Below are 17,283 nucleotides of genomic sequence, written 5' to 3'. Positions count from 1 at the left end.
TAGAATCCACCCGTGCTGTCGTAGAACTACTTGAGATAGTGCTACTCAGACCTCCAACTGTTCTCTGGACCTTGCCCTTATCAGGAGATCGTCCAAGTAAGGGATAATTAAGACGCCTTTTCTTTGAAGAAGAATCATCATTTCGGCCATTACCTTGGTAAAGACCCGGGGTGCCGTGGACAATCCAAACGGCAGCGTCTGAAACTGATAGTGACAGTTTTGTACCACGAACCTGAGGTACCCTTTGTGAGAAGGGCAAATTTGGACATGGAGGTAAGCATCCTTGATGTCCAGGGACACCATATAGTCCCCTTCTTCCTGGTTCGCTATCACTGCTCTGAGTGACTCCATTTAGAATAGGTCTCACCTAGCCGTCTGGCTTCAGTACCACAATATAGTGTGGAATAATACCCCTTTACTTGTTGTAGGAGGGGTACTTTGATTATCACCTGCTGGGAATACAGCTTGTGAATTGTTTCCAATACTGCCTCCCTGTCGGAGGTAGACGTTGGTAAAGCAAACTTCAGGAACCTGCGAGGGGGAGACGTCTCGAATTTCCAATCTGTACCCCTGGGATACTACTTGTAGGATCCAGGGGTCCACTTGCGAGTGAGCCCACTGCGTGCTGAAACTCTTGAGACGACCCCCCACCGCACCTGTTTGTACGGCCCCAGCGTCATGCTGAGGACTTGGCAGAAGCGGTGGAAGGCTTCTGTTCCTGGGAATGGGCTGCCTGCTGCAGTCTTCTTCCCTTACCTCTATCCCTGGGCAGATATTATGGGGACGAAAGGACTGAGGCTGAAAAGACTATGTCTTTTTCTGCTGAGATGTGACTTGGGGTAAAAAAGGTGGATTTTCTAGCTGTTGCCGTGGCCACCAGGTCCGATGGACCGACCCCAAATAACTCCTCCCCTTTATACGGCAATACTTCCATGTGCCGTTTGGAATCTGCATCACCTGACCACTGTCGTGTCCATAAACATCGTCTGGCAGATATGGACATCGCACTTACTCTTGATGCCAGAGTTTCGCATATATAGAAATGCATCTTTTAAATGCTCTATAGTCAATAAAATACTGTCCCTGTCAAGGGTATCAATATTTCCAGTCAGGGAATCCAACCAAGCCACCCCAGCGCTGCCCATCCAGGCTGAGGCGATCGCTGGTCGCAGTATAACACCAGTATGTGTGTATATACTTTTTAGGATATTTTCCAACCTCCTATCAGTTGGCTCCTTGAGGGCGTCCGTATCTGGAGACGGTAACGCCACTTGTTTTTATAAGCGTGTGAGCGCCTTATCCACCCTAAGGTGTGTTTCCCAACGCGCCATAACTTCTGGCGGGAAAGGGTATACCGCCAATAATTTTCTATCGGGGGAAACCCACGCATCATCACACACTTCATTTAATTTATCTGATTCAGGAAAAACCACATGTAGTTTTTTCACACTCCACATAATACCCTTTTTTGTGGTACTTGTAGTATCAGAAATATGTAACATCTCCTTCATTGCCCTTAACAAGTAACGTGTGGCCCTAAAGGAAAATACGTTTGTTTCTTCACCGTCGACACTGGAGTCAGTGTCCGTGTCTGTGTCGACCGACTGAGGTAAAAGGACGTTTTAACGCCCCTGACGGTGTTTTAGACGCCTGGACAGGTACTAATTGGTTTGCCGGCCGTCTCATGTCGTCAACCGACCTTGCAGCGTGTTGACATTATCACGTAATTCCTTAAATAAGCCATCCATTCCGGTGTCGACTCCCTAGAGTGTGACATCACCATTACCGGCAATTGCTCCGCCTCCTCACCAACATCGTCCTCATACATGTCGACACACAAGTACCGACACACAGCACACACACAGGGAATGCTCTGATAGAGGACAGGACCCCACTAGCCCTTTGGGGAGACAGAGGGAGAGTTTGCCAGCACACACCAAAAACGCTATATTATACAGGGACAACCTTTATATAAGTGTTTTTCCCTTTTAGCATTTTAATATATATATATACATATCGCCAAATAAGTGCCCCCCCTCTCTGTTTTAACCCTGTTTCTGTAGTGCAGTGCAGGGGAGAGCCTGGGAGCCTTCCCACCAGCATTTCTGTGAGGGAAAATGGCGCTGTGTGCTGAGGAGAATAGGCCCCGCCCCCTTTTCGGCGGGCTTCTTCTCCCGTTTTTCTGAGACCTGGCAGGGGTTAAATACATCCATATAGCCTCCAGGGGCTATATGTGATGTATTTTTAGCCAGAATAAGGTATTATACATTGCTGCCCAGGGCGCCCCCAGCAACGCCCTGCACCCTCCGTGACCGTTGGTGTGAAGTGTGTGACAACAATGGCGCACAGCTGCAGTGCTGTGCGCTACCTTCATGAAGACTGAAGAGCCTTCTGCCGCCTGTTTCCGGACCTTCAATCTTCAGCATCTGTAAGGGGGGTCGGCGGCGCGGCTCCGGGACGAACCCCAGGGTGAGACCTGTGTTCCGACTCCCTCTGGAGCTAATGATGTCCAGTAGCCTAAGAAGCCAATCCATCCTGCACGCAGGTGAGTTGAACTTCTCTCCCCTAAGTCCCTCGATGCAGTGAGCCTGTTGCCAGCAGGACTCACTGAAAATAAGAAACCTAAAAACTTTTTCTAAGCAGCTCCTTAAGAGAGCCACCTAGATTGCACCCTGCTCGGACGGGCACAAAAACCTAACTAAGGCTTGGAGGAGGGTCATAGGGGGAGGAGCCAGTACACACCACCTGATCCTAAAGCTTTAGTTTTGTGCCCTGTCTCCTGCGGAGCCGCTGATCCCCATGGTCCTGACGGAGTCCCCAGCATCCACTTAGGACGTCAGAGAAAACTCTATTACTGGGACTAATTGTGAGGTACCGGCATTTTTGCACCGAGAAACCTCTTTTTGAGACAGTCATACCTCTTTACGGAGACTGACTTTTCTTGATTATTAGGAATAATCACCTCTAAAACCGAAAAGATTGTTGGTAGGATGGGATTAGTGCAGTTTATAAATGAGACTTTAGATCACACCAAGGACAGACAGTGGGACATTGGGCCTAATTCAGAGTTGATCGCAGCTGCAAATTTGTTAGCAGATGGGCAAAACCATGTGCACTGCAGGGGGGTGGGGGGGGCCGCAAATAAAACATGTGCAGATAGAGTTAGATTTGGGTGGGGTGTGTTCAAACTGAAATCTAAATTGCAGTGTAAAAATAAAGCAGCAAGTATTTACCCGGCACAGAAACAATATAACCCACCCAAATCTAACTCTCTCTGCACATGTTATATTTGCCCCACCTGCAGTGGACATGGTTTTGCCCGACTGCTAACAAATTTGCTACTGCGATCAACTCTGAATTACCTCCTATACCCCAAGATACTAAATTGGACCCCAGCATCCTCTAGGACGTAAGAGAAATAATAGTATGCCTTTATAAATATGTTGGGAGTGTTTGTATAAATGAATAGTACTGTCTGGTTGTTGTAACCAGGTTACAGCTCACCAACAGTAGGACTATAAAGGGGGGTACACACGGAGAGATCCGTGCTTAAAATCTAAGCAATCTTGCTAGATTGCTTAGATTTTAAGCACGGATCTGCCGTGTGTATGCCCTCCAGCGATAGCGATGCGAGGCCCCGCGCATCGCTATCGCCGATGCTAGATTGAGCCTGCATGCAGGCTCAATCTAGCGAGTCGCTCACTTCACCGTTGTGTGAAGTGAGCGGCCCCCGTCGGCTTTCCCCCTCGCTCAGCACATCGCGCTGTGCTGAGCGGGGTGAGAGATGTGTGCTGAGCGGTCTGTGTTAAGATCGCTCAGCACACATCTCTCCCGTGAGTACCCCCCTTAAGATTGTTCTCTTTATATTTCCTGCTTGTTTGCATACTGGCTGCTGTCTTCGAGCATCTAATTTACCTTCTCAGCCGCTAATGTAGGTGATGATACTAATCTCTTACCTACCAGCCATATTGAGAAATCATAAACTTTGAAATTTAAATTTTTTAACTCATTATTCTGACAGCAAACTGACGCAAACAGATTTTTTTTTTTTTGCTTAAAAGAATAACTAATAACAAATATGAAAAAAGTAATAAACTAAAACATATAGCTTGCATGCTCATTACAGTAACTATAGATCAATCTGTCTGGCGTAACTAATTACACAGCAACGTGCAAATAAAGGTCTTATTCAGAGATGTACGCAAATGTAATTGTAGCTGCGATTTAGTACACAGTGAAAATATGTAAACATCACAGCCGCAGGGATTTGTATGCCCACTGGAGGTGTCTCAGAGTTGCCACTTGTGTACGAAGACATAGACATCGGACTTACATCACTGTGACTCCGACGCATGTGCAGTGGCAAGAAAATCCCTCCACAGCGTACAACATCGACATCTCTGAATCAGGTCCTGAATACTAAACATCAGTCATTCAGCCACAAATAACCTAACTTTTACAGACACCTTAAAGAAGCAGTGCATCCTCATACACTGTGGCTTGCTTCGCACCAAACAGCCCCAGGACAACTTAGTCGCGCTGAACGTCTTTTTAAAAATGTGCGTCTTATTTGCATAAATAAAACAAGTGGAAGTGACAAAGCTACACTGATCAATTTGATGGGTGATATTTGTACATCTGTGTGCGAATGAGTTAGAATCTGTGTACGAAGTGCTACAATGCACACAACTTTTTCTCACGCCAAGTTCCATTGTGCTTCATCTGCGACTATGTATTTAAAACAAATTCCTGTGCGGAATTAGTCTGTAAGACACTCTGGGGTATATTTAATTAAGGTCGAAACTGCTTTCTTCTCGAAAAGACGGCAGTTTTCAACTTTTTGAGGTCGGAAGGGGTTCCGACTTATTCAGTCCCGAGCATTTTTATTTGACTTGTTGAATAGTACGTGAATTGGCGGTATAGCTGCCGATTCGCGTACTTCTGAGGGAAACGGTGCCAAATTCGACAGGTTTTGGCCCCGTTTCCGACCATCTCAGTTCGACTTAAAAAAAAGTCAAACTGAGATGAGGGACCTGAGAGGAGGCAAGAGCCGCGGACAGATGGGGGACAGCAGCGCTATAGCACAGCGCTGCAGGAGGATGTGGCACAGGCGCCGCTCATGGCAGCGTCCACCCGGCTTCAGCAAGTGAGGTCCCGCTTGCTGGAGCCGGGTGGACGCTGCCGTGAGGTCTGGTGGCTGTGCCACATCCTCCTGCCTGCGGCTGTCCCGTCTCCCCCCTCATCTCAATTCGACATTTTTATAAAGTTGAATTGAGATGGGCTATGAATAGCCCTTGTCGGATCCATTCCGACAAATGCATGTCAGAATGGATCCGACCTTAATTGAATATACCCCTCTGAGTGGTGCATCTGTGAGGCAAATAAGAGGCACAATATAAACAAAAAGCCACTACACCCTTTGGTAGTGGTTCATTCGCGCCAGGCGTTTTGTGCCGTATGGTGTATAGATGCCAGGTGTATAAGGATACATCTATGAGATATTAAAATGGCAATCTAACCAGTCTCTACTGCACCTCTATATTTATTTCTATTGTGTTGATCTTGCAATTTTATTTTATTTTAAGTACTTTATGGATCACAATGTAGACAATACCATTCACAGGACCCACAGACACTATGCATATAATTTTGTGCCACACCCACATATCTATAGCATTAATGCTACTCTGAGATACACAATAATAGGGTGTATCTGTTTTTTGTGTCCTGCAACTTATCTTATGTGGTATTAAAGTCTCATTGTACAATATCTACTGCCTAAGGTTCATATTCCATTACCCCATATATTAACTCTAGCCACCCTATGCATTACTTACTCTCCCCGAGCCTGTCCTTACCTGCTTTCCCTTTTCTTACTGACAATCTATAGAGTGACCATGCTCACTTCCGCCCATCTGACGTGGCCGTTGGTGTGGAGCTGTCCTCAGTGCTGCCTGACACACACTCCCATCCAGTCCTAGTGTCTCTCGCGTGCACAGGCGGCAGAGGACATACCTCCTTGAGGCTTGAGACGCAAAGCTGATTGGGAGTTGTAGTTTTAGTTGCCAACACCCACATGTACTGTACTGTGTAATAAGTTTGTTTATTCTGTAGCTGTCTAGCAAGGAATGCAAAAATAAACGTGTTCTCGTGACTGATGCTTCTATTTACGGTCATTTGTTTGTGTAGTTGTACCAATAATTTTGTAATTTGACATTTTTATTTAACAACAGTCAACAGATTTTTTTTTTAATTTCCTTTGTGTATATATTTATTTTTAGATCATTTACCAGGATTGAAATGGTTATCCATGACCTGTTTTGTACTCCAGTAGAACGACGTATATAAATAACAGCAGCTGCTTAAAACACGAGTAGACTTTAGGAAGCTGTCGAGCATTTTCATGTGTTTCTCTGACGTCCTAGTGGATGCTGGGAACTCCGTAAGGACCATGGGGAATAGCGGCTCCGCAGGAGACTGGGCACAACTAAAAGAAAGCTTTTAGACTACCTGGTGTGCACTGGCTCCTCCCACTATGACCCTCCTCCAAGCCTCAGTTAGATTTCTGTGCCCGGCCGAGCTGGATGCACACTAGGGGCTCTCCTGAGCTCCTAGAAAGAAAGTTTATTTTAGGTTTTTTATTTTACAGTGAGACCTGCTGGCAACAGGCTCACTGCATCGAGGGACTAAGGGGAGAAGAAGCGAACCTACCTGCTTGCAGCTAGCTTGGGCTTCTTAGGCTACTGGACACCATTAGCTCCAGAGGGATCGACCGCATGGAACTGGCCTTGGTGTTCGTTCCCGGAGCCGCGCCGCCGTCCCCCTTACAGAGCCAGAAGCAAGAAGAGGTCCGGAAAATCGGCGGCAGAAGACATCAGTCTTCACCAAGGTAGCGCACAGCACTGCAGCTGTGCGCCATTGCTCCTCATACACACTTCACACTCCGGTCACTGAGGGTGCAGGGCGCTGGGGGGGGGGGGCCCTGAGCAGCAATAAAAACACCTTGGCTGGCAAATATATCACAATATATAGCCCCAGAGGCTATATATGTGATAAATACCCCTGCCAGAATCCATAAAAAAGCGGGAGAAAAGTCCGCGAAAAAGGGGCGGAGCTATCTCCCTCAGCACACTGGCGCCATTTTCTCTTCACAGTGCAGCTGGAAGACAGCTCCCCAGGCTCTCCCCTGTAGTTTGCAGGCTCAAAGGGTTAAAAAGAGAGGGGGGGGCACTACATTTAGGCGCAATATTGTATATACAAGCAGCTATTGGGAAAAATTCACTCAATATAGTGTTAATCCCTAAATTATATAGCGCTCTGGTGTGTGCTGGCATACTTTCTCTCTGTCTCCCCAAAGGGCTGTGTGGGGTCCTGTCCTCAGTCAGAGCATTCCCTGTGTGTGTGCGGGTGTCGGTACGGCTGTGTCGACACGTTTGATGAGGAGGCTTATGTGGTGGCAGAGCAGATGCCGATAAATGTGATGTCGCCCCCTGTGGGGCCGACACCAGAGTGGATGGATAGGTGGAAGGTATAAACCGACAGTGTCAACTCCTTACATAAAAGGCTGGATGACGTAACAGCTGTGGGACAGCCGGCTTCTCAGCCGCGCCTGCCCAGGCGTCTCAAAGGCCATCAGGGGCTCAAAAACGCCCGCTCCCTCAGATGGCAGACACAGATGTCGACACGGAGTCTGACTCCAGTGTCGACGAGGTTGAGACATATACACAATCCACTAGGAACATCCGTTACATGATCCCGGCAATAAAAAATGTGTTACACATTTCTGACATTAACCCAAGTACCACTAAAAAAGGGTTTTATGTGTGGGGAGAAAAAGCAGGCAGTGTTTTGTTCCCCCATCAAATGAGTGAATGAAGTGTGAAAAAGCGTGGGTTCCCCCGATAAGAAACTGGTAATTTCTAAAAAGTTACTGATGGCGTACCCTTTCCCGCCAGAGGATAAGTTACGCTGGGAGATATCCCCTAGGGTGGATAAGGCGCTCACACGTTTGTCAAAAAAGGTGGCACTGCCGTCTTAGGATACGGCCACTTTGAAGGTACCTGCTGATAAAAAGCAGGAGGCTATCCTGAAGTCTGTATTTACACACTCAGGTACTAGACTGAGACCTGCAGATAGTGCTGCTGCAGCGTGGTCTGTGACCCTGTCAAACAGGGATACTATTTTGCGAACATATTAAAGACGTCGTCTTATATATGAGGGATGCACAGAGGGATATTTTGCCGGCTGGCATCCAGAATTAATGCAATGTCCATTCTGTCAGGAGGGTATTAGAGACCCGACACTGGACAGGTGATGCTGACTTTAAAAGGCACATAGAGCCTTATAAAGGTGAGGAATTGTTTGGGGATGGTTTCTGGGACCTCGTATCCACAGCAACAGCTGGGAAGAAACATTTTTACCTCAGGTTTCCTCACAGCCTAAGAAAGCACTGTATTATCAGGTACAGTCCTTCCGGCTTCAGAAAAGCAAGCGGGTCAAAGGCGCTTCTTTTCTGCACAGAGACGAGGGAAGAGGGAAAAAGCTGCACCAGTCAGCCAGTTCCCAGAATCAAAATTCTTCCCCCGCTTCCTCTGAGTCCACCGCATGACGCGGGGGCTCCACAGGCGTAGCCAGTTACGGTGGGGGGCCGCCTCAAAAATTTCAGCGATCAGTGGGCTCGCTCACAGGTGGATCCCTGGATCCTTCAAGTAATATCTCAGGGGTACAAGCTGGAATTCGAGGCGTCTCCCCCCAGCCGTTTCCTCAAATCTGCCTTGCCGACAACTTCCTCAGGCAAGGAGGCTGTGCTAGAGGCAATTCACAAGCTGTATTCCCAGCAGGTGATAGTCAAGGTGCCCCTACTTCAACAAGGACGGGGTTACTATTCCACACTGTTTGTGGTACCGAAACCGGACGGTTCGGTGAGACCCATGTTAAATTTGAAATCCTTGAACACATACATAAAAAAATTCAAGTTCAAGATGGAATCGCTCAGGGCGGTTATTGCAAGCCTGGAGGAGGGGGATTACATGGTATCCCTGGACATCAAGGATGCTTACCTACATGTCCCCATTTACCATCCTCACCAGGAGTACCTCAGATTTGTGGTACAGGATTGCCATTACCAATTCCAAACACTGCCGTTTGGACTGTCCACGGCACCGAGGGTCTTTACCAAGGTAATGGCAGAAATGATGATACTCCTTCGAAAAAAGGGAGTTTTAATTATCCCGTACTTGGACGATCTCCTTATAAAGGCGAGGTCCAAGGAGCAGTTGTTGGTCGGAGTAGCACTATCTCGGGAAGTGCTACAACAGCACGGATGGATTCTATACATTCCAAAGTCACAGCTGGTTCCTACCACACGCCTACTGTTCCTGGGGCTGGTTCTGGACACAGAACAGAAAAAAGTATTTCTCCCGCAGGAGAAAGCCAAGGAGCTGTCATCTCTAGTCAGAGACCTCCTGAAACCAAAATAGGTATCGGTGCATCACTGCACACGAGTCCTGGGAAAAATGATAGCTTCTTACGAAGCAGAATTCCATTCGGCAGGTTCCATGCAAGAACCTTTCAGTGGGACCTCTTGGACAAGTGGTCGGGATCGCATCTTCAGATGCATCGGCTGATAGCCCTGTCTCCAAGGACCAGGGTATCTCTACTGTGGTGGCTGCAGAGTGCTCATCTTCAAGAGGGCCGCAGATTCGGCATACAGGACTGGGTCCTGGTAACCACGGATGCCAGCCTTCGAGGCTGGGGGGCAGTCACACAGGGAAGAAATTTCCAAGGACTTTGGTCAAGTCAGGAGTCGTTACCTACACATAAATGTTCTGGAACTGAGGGCCATTTACAATGCCCTAAGTCTGGCAAGGCCTCTGCTTCAAAACCAGCCGGTACTGATCCGATCAGACAACATCACGGCGGTCGCCCATGTAAACCGACAGGGCGGCACAAGAAGCAGGATGGCGATGGCAGAAGCCACAAGGATTCTCCGATGGGCGGAAAATCACGTCTTAGCACTGTCAGCAGTGTTCATTCCGGGAGTGGACAACTGGGAAGCAGACTTCCTCAGCAGACACGACCTACACCCGGGAGAGTGGGGACTTCATCCAGAAGTCTTCCAACTGTTGGTAAACCGTTGGGAAAGGCCACAGGTGGACATGATGGCGTCCCGCCTAAACAAAAAACTAGATATTGCGCCAGGTCAAGGGACCCTCAGGCAATAGCTGTGGACGCTCTAGTGACACCGTGGGTGTACCAGTCGGTTTATGTATTCCCTCCTCTGCCTCTCATACCAAAGGTACTGAGAATAATAAGAAAACGAGGAGTAAGAACGATACTCGTGGTTCAGGATGGGCCAAGAAGAGCTTGGTACCCAGAACTTCAAGAAATGATATCTGAGGACCCATGACCTCTACCGCTCAGACAGGATCTGCTACAGCAGGGGCCCTGTCTGTTCCAAGACTTACCGCGGCTGCGTTTGACGGCATGGTGGTTGAATTCCGGATCCTAAAGGAAAAGGGCATTCCGGAGGAAGTCATTCCTACGCTGATAAAAGCCAGGAAAGAAGTAACCGCAAACCATTATCACCGTATTTGGCGAAAATATGTTGCGTGGTGTGAGGCCAGGAAGGCCCCAACAGAGGAATTTCAGCTGGGTCGTTTTCTGCACTTCCTACAGTCAGGAGTGACTATGGGCCTAAACTTGGGTTCCATTAAGGTCCAGATTTCGGCTCTGTCTATTTTCTTCCAGAAAGAACTGGCTTCACTACCTGGAGTTCAGACATTTGTAAATGGAGTGCTACATATTCAGCCCCCTTTTGTGCCTCCTGTGGCACCTTGGGATCTCAACGTGGTGTTGAGTTTCCTAAAATCACATTGGTTTGAGCCACTTAAAACTGTGGATTTGAAATATCTCACGTGGAAAGTGGTCATGTTATTGGCCTTGGCTTCGGCCAGGCGTGTGTCAGAATTGGCGGCTTTGTCATGTAAAAGCCCTTATCTGATTTTCCATATGGATAGGGCAGAATTGAGGACTCGTCCCCAGTTTCTCCCTAAGGTGGTATCAGCTTTTCACTTGAACCAACCTATTGTAGTGCCTGCGGCTACTAGGGACTTGGAAAATTCCAAGTTACTGGACGTAGTCAGGGCCTTAAAAATTTATATTTCCAGGACGGCTGGAGTCAGGAAAACTGACTCGCTTTTTATCCTGTAGGCACCCAACAAAATAGGTGCTCCTGCTTCTAAGCAGACTATTGCTCGCTGAATTTGTAGCACAATTCAGCTGGAGCATTCTGCGGCTGGATTGCCGCATCCTAAATCAGTAAAAGCCCATTCCACGAGGAAAGGGGTCTCATCTTGGGCGGCTGCCCGAGGGGTCTCGGCTTTACAACTTTGCCGAGCTGCAACTTGGTCAGGGGCAAACACGTTTGCAAAATTCTACAAATTTGATACCCTGGCTGAGGAGGACCTTGAGTTCTCTCATTCGGTGCTGCAGAGTCATCCGCACTCTCCCGCCCGTTTGGGAGCTTTGGTATAATCCCCATGGTCCTTACGGAGTTCCCAGCATCCACTAGGACGTCAGAGAAAATAAGATTATACTCACCGGTAAATCTATTTCTCGTAGTCCGTAGTGGATGCTGGGCGCCCATCCCAAGTGCGGATTGTCTGCAATACTTGTATGTAGTTATTGCCTAACTAAGGGTTATTGTTGAGCCATCTGTTGAGAGGCTCAGTTATATTTCATACTGTTAACTGGGTATAGTATCACAAGTTATACGGTGTGATTGGTGTGGCTGGTATGAGTCTTACCCGGGATTCAAAATCCTTCCTTATTGTGTCAGCTCTTCCGGGCACAGTATCCTAACTGAGGCTTGGAGGAGGGTCATAGTGGGAGGAGCCAGTGCACACCAGGTAGTCTAAAAGCTTTCTTTTAGTTGTGCCCAGTCTCCTGCGGAGCCGCTATTCCCCATGGTCCTTACGGAGTTCCCAGCATCCACTACGGACTACGAGAAATAGATTTACCGGTGAGTAAAATCTTATTTTTTATGTATTCATTTTTTTATGGCATACGTTTAAGTTAAATGTAACTGGCAGAGAAACTTTGCCGCACAATAGGCACTATAGCATTTATGTTATCCATCTAAAACGCTGTAATGCATCATAATCATACTTGCCTACCTGACCCTCTCCATGAGGGAGAAAATGCTCTGTTCCTGGACTTTCCTGGTAATTTGTGATTGCCATCACCTGTGGTGAAACACCTTTCTTATCAATTAACTAGCTCACCACAGGTGATGGCAGTCATTACATTACCAGGAAAGTCCAGGAAACATTTTCTCCCTCATGGAGAGGGTCAGGTAGGCAAGTATGCATCATAATAATCCTTTTACAACATCCAACATTTTACACATAAAAACTGGTACAAATTAGAGAAGGGGGCGTGGTCATGGTAAAGGGGCGTGACCTTTTCCTATACTTTCAATGGAGGTTGGGAGTGCCAAAAATCGGTACAGACTATAAAAAAAAGGTACTGTACCTGCCAAAAAGGTACAGTTGGAGGGTATGCATTTATATAGCATACGGACTTCAGGTAGCAAAAGGTGCACAACTGGGTGCCCTTCTGTGATTCCGTAGTGGCCCTATATTCATAACCCCTTTTTACAAATGTTTGTATCCAATTTTGATCCTTGTATTGGCCACCTCATATTTCTATCCAATCTGACACATTAATTTATCCAGTGAAAGGGCTGTCATTTCATTTAGCCAGGGCTATTCCCAAATGTGTTAAAGGTTAGGGGTCTATTTATTAAAATTATTTTTTTCACCCTTTTTCATATTATTTTAGTATCACCTGAATGTATTAATGTATCCGATAGACACACAAGCTGATCACAGTGTGAAAAAAAAAGAAAACCCATACTCACCTTTCCAGGGAGCCAGTGTCCGCTGCTCCGGTGAGCGCTGCAAAGTGATCCCGGTGCAGTAAAGTGACGCTGCAAAGCGGCAGCGCACTTTACAGCACCGGGGGTCACTGCAGCACACAGGATCCGGCGCCGGGCAGCCCAGCAGGAACAGCGCGGACCGGCTCACTAGACTGGTAAGTATATTGATCTTCTGGGGGGGAAGGGGGTCCGCGGCGTGCAGGGGTAGTCGCGACTGGGGGGTTCACCGGGCGGATGCGGTAGCGGCGATGTCGGCGGGGTGGCGCATGCGCAGCAGGACATCTGGGGATTTTTTTTAGGAAAAATACCCCGATGATGCTGCGGAGTATCATCGCAGGGACAGAGCTTGACCGCAAGCTCTGTCCCTGCACGCGATAATTGATACATCCCTGCGATGTAGTCAGTTGTCGCAGTGCGAGTTGGGGCGATTTTATCACCTGTCATCCGCATCCTGGATGCGGATGGTGATAAATAGGCCACACAGGGCTAGAGAGATTTTATTATGTCCTAGTGTTATATATGATAGGCTTTTGTTTCTTGATAGTGGTTGCCCAATTTTGGACAGTCATACTTTAGAATAATCTAACAAATCAGGGACCCCTCATTTACTGGAGCTGAGGTACCAGATCATTCTGCTGATCACAGCGCTGGAGGAATAATTAGATCTATTGAAAATACATGTTATGCTGTGCTGTATCTTAGCAGCCAGCTTTTATATGGGTTACATTCAAGATCGCCGGAATCTCTACAGCCGTCAGAACACAGACGGCGAAATCCAGAAAAGGTCAGGATCCCGACCCCGGAATCCCGACACCCAGAATACCGAAGGTAAGTATAGTCAGAACTGTTAAGGTTATGCTGCAGTGGGGGAAGTTACTGTAGTTCTAGCCACCACTCAGGGGGATTAGGGTTAGGCTGTGGGGGGGGGGAGGTTAGGGTTAGGCACCACGAGGAGGAGTTAGGTTTAGGCACATGGGGGGGTTAGGCTGCAGTAAATAGGAGGTTAGGTTTAGGACCTAATCGGGGAGGTTAGGGTTAGGCACCAACGGGAAGGTTAGGGTTAGGCTGCGGTAAGGAAGAAGTGGAGGGGTAGGAGGGGAGTTAGAAGCCTTAACTCACCCCTGTCGGGATCTTCAACATCAGGATGTCTGCGTTGGGATCCAGTCCGCCGGTATCCTGTTCTCCAGGATCTCATACCCAACCCACGAGTTCCTATAAATTTTCAATACTCATGGACCATTCCACAGTATGGGGATCACCTTACCTGAGTTATTTCACACTTGTACCATTGCAGAGATGCCAGTGATGGTCTGTACGTGACCTGCTAAAAATTCCCAGACATATGCGTATTACATCTGTAAACCTTGTTATGCAGTGTTTTATTGGTTTGTATTATTAATTATGTGTACATATTCACTAAGTAGGACAGCTTACAGGTGCAGCATTTGCATGTCCTACCCATTTACCCTCCATTCAAAATGGCATATGGTACAGTGGAAATATTTTGCAGTCACTGGTACATTTTGGGCTGACAGTACCAACTGCAAGCATCCAAGTGCCACCCCCAAACAAGTGCATGTTGAGGACCATAGATGCAGTGGTCAGCAAGAAAACTTAGTGCATCAGATGAAAAAAAAAATCAGAAGATGTCCAGCAGTGCCATCAGCTCAGAACTGGCAGAAACCAGTGAGACCCAGGTACACCCATTGTCGAAGTCGAAAAATATTGCAGTACACACATCACGTACAAACTACACACAGATGGCCTCCGTGCGTGTACTTGTTCTGCCGTGCGTGCGCATATTTGCAATTTGCGTATGGTCGCTCCTGCGGTCCTGCGCATTAGCGCGTGGTATGTGTATTTACGGTAGAGTGTTTGAACGCATGGAAAAGCCATCAAAACACATTACATATTTAATCCAAATAGTGCACAATGTACACATAGTCTCCCTGCACCACACCAGCAAGTTACAACAGTTTAAATGGTATCAGAACAAAGGGATTCACCTTTACAGGATAGGAGGGGACAGAACAAGGTTATAAGGTGGTGTTTGGTATCCAGCTGTAGGGTATTTTAAGGGCAATATTCCGGTGTTGGTTTACAGAAGATTGCACGTTCCTGCGAATAGTTATGCACAGGACCAGAATATAAATATAAACTGTATTTACTGTACATTTGGTATGCGGCGGAAACACAGAGGAGACCACCCACAAGTGCATCTGGAACAGACATCGCCCACCTATTCAAACCAACCTATGACCTCTCCTGTACTGTAAATGACCATCCCTGTGTCCTATGGACAAAGAGATTACAGTATCCATTGTGTTAAGTTTTGGAAGATTGTATAAAAGAGCCAGCTGCATGCCTGGTCACACACAGACTCTAAAGGTTATCTACCCAGATGACTGAGGACCAGACTGGGAAGCGCAGGCGAAAAACCAAACAAGTATGTACCATTGACTGTAGCCATTATTCTATTGTATTGTATTGCTTTGTTATTGTAACCCCCTTTCAGTAATAATATGTTGTGGTGTCGGAACCCGGCATTTTAAATACAAACTGGTATTGTGTTTTCCTTTCCCTGCTAAGATTATAAGTGTATTACTATCATATGTATAGCTGTTGAGGGCTCACGGAGTATCTTTGGATGTGTACGCACTGAGTGTACTTTGTACAGCCAGCGCGGCGTTTGTACGCAAAGTACGTACACGGTACGGGGCTCTGTACGCTAATGGTGTAATAAGTACGTAGGTTGAGGATTAAGTATAGCGGCCGCAGCGGCTCCATTTAAAGTGTATGAAATGTATTTTTAAAGTGTTGCTTTTAGTCCTGTACGTAAACTGACATTTACAGTTGGGGGCATCGTCCGGTTTCCACATGCTTACAGCCTAACAGGTCATAGCAGACTTAATCTATCAGCAAAGGGCGGAAAGTTACCCTACGTAACCTTTTCTTGGTCGATGGATACGCTGAAAACCCTACTTGTGTGCTGATTAGATGGCGTCTGCTCTGTCTGGTCTGCAGAGGTGCTGGTAGAACCCGTAAAAAAAACAGGAAAAAAGCTATTTAAAAATCTGTGAATTTTTTTTGGCGCCAAAAAACGTACACAAAGGGCACCGATACTTTGCATACCCTCTCACATTGTTGCAAAACAAAGTTCAAATAAGTCATATTGTGTTTGATTCAGATTGGATTGTTTATCTGTTAAGTAGATTTAAAAGTACATTTAAAAGTTGCTGCATAGCCTTGATATAGTTTTTTTTTTTAAAACTCAGACCTTAAATAACTTCTGGTGCTTGTATAATCTGTGATTTCTTTGTGACAAAGGAAGCCGCATGGTCTGTCCTCCATTTTGGACTAACCACATGGTCTGTTCACCATCTTGTGTAAACCTCATGGATGTGGAAGGGGGAGGAGCAGTGGCCATTTTAGGAAGGTCATTTTCTAAATAGCTGATTTTCAGTCTGCTCAGAACAATCAGTTTCCTTTGTCACATCAAGCATTATTTATGAGTTAGCAATGCATTTATTTAACCCATGCCATAGTCAATAACAAATAGTTTCAATTGGGCCTAGTGAGAGTAAATGGCGAGATAAAAGCTTGGCTTGGTGTAAGAAATTGCACACACAAAAAAAAGAAAAAATACTTTATTTTTTTTCTTCTACTTTCCCAGGATTTAGTTAACTCTCTGTTTGCTATAAGATAGGCATTGAAATGTTAATTAACTGGCTCAACCACTAGTACAGGCAGGCAAAACATCTTTGATATGCAAATTAGAAGCACTGAATGGGTGAAGGTGTCTCATAGAATGCCAGTGAATGATATATATATATATATATATATATATATATAAAATATATTATTGTAATATGTGTATATTTATATCAGTGTATGTTCTGCAAGATAACTATCCAATCTGAATGATATCATTTAAATTATAGATTATTGCAGTCATTATAGATATGTGTGAAATCGGATACATTTGTTGCTATATAGGTAAATTTGAATTAAAAGTGTTTAAGGAAGTAAATATAAAGCACAACACGCAGGTCTGGCCCGGTCATTAAAGGTTACACAGAACAAGCGGTTGTGCTTGTGAGCGATTATAGTTAGTATTGCTCACATTTATAGAGTTGTGTGATTTGTTTTATTGCGTACGCACATTGGTACACGTGGTACGGAACATGAGGACAGCGTACAAAAACGGGCACGTGGCGCAAGGCCGCACATGTGGCATAGGGGTATGCACGGTTGTGTAATTACGCAAGCTTGCGTAGGGTTGTGTGCGCATAATAAAACCACACGATATTTGTTCAATTAAGGTGGGATAGTAGACATTTAAT

The 17,283-nt window shown here is 46.3% G+C and overlaps 1 protein-coding gene across 2 annotated transcripts in view; it reads right to left on the bottom strand.

Annotated features, from left to right (window-relative positions):
* The window catches only part of PARP16 (poly(ADP-ribose) polymerase family member 16), a 42,312-nt gene extending 36,322 nt beyond the window's left edge, over positions 1-5,990 (bottom strand). Inside the window, exon 1 of one of the 2 annotated variants that reach the window (XM_063925603.1) lies at positions 5,859-5,990. The gene's annotated coding sequence lies outside the window, so the exon portion shown is untranslated. Of the gene's footprint in view, positions 1-5,837 lie in introns of both variants that reach the window. The other variant, XM_063925604.1, reaches the window with a different exon arrangement.
* Between the last annotated feature and the right edge of the window lie 11,293 nt (positions 5,991-17,283).

This window comes from Pseudophryne corroboree, chromosome 6 (genome assembly GCF_028390025.1).
Source record: "Pseudophryne corroboree isolate aPseCor3 chromosome 6, aPseCor3.hap2, whole genome shotgun sequence".
Taxonomy (NCBI): Eukaryota; Metazoa; Chordata; class Amphibia; order Anura; family Myobatrachidae; genus Pseudophryne; species Pseudophryne corroboree.
Note: the sequence above shows the minus strand (reverse complement) of the source record. Positions and strands in the feature narration are given on the sequence as shown.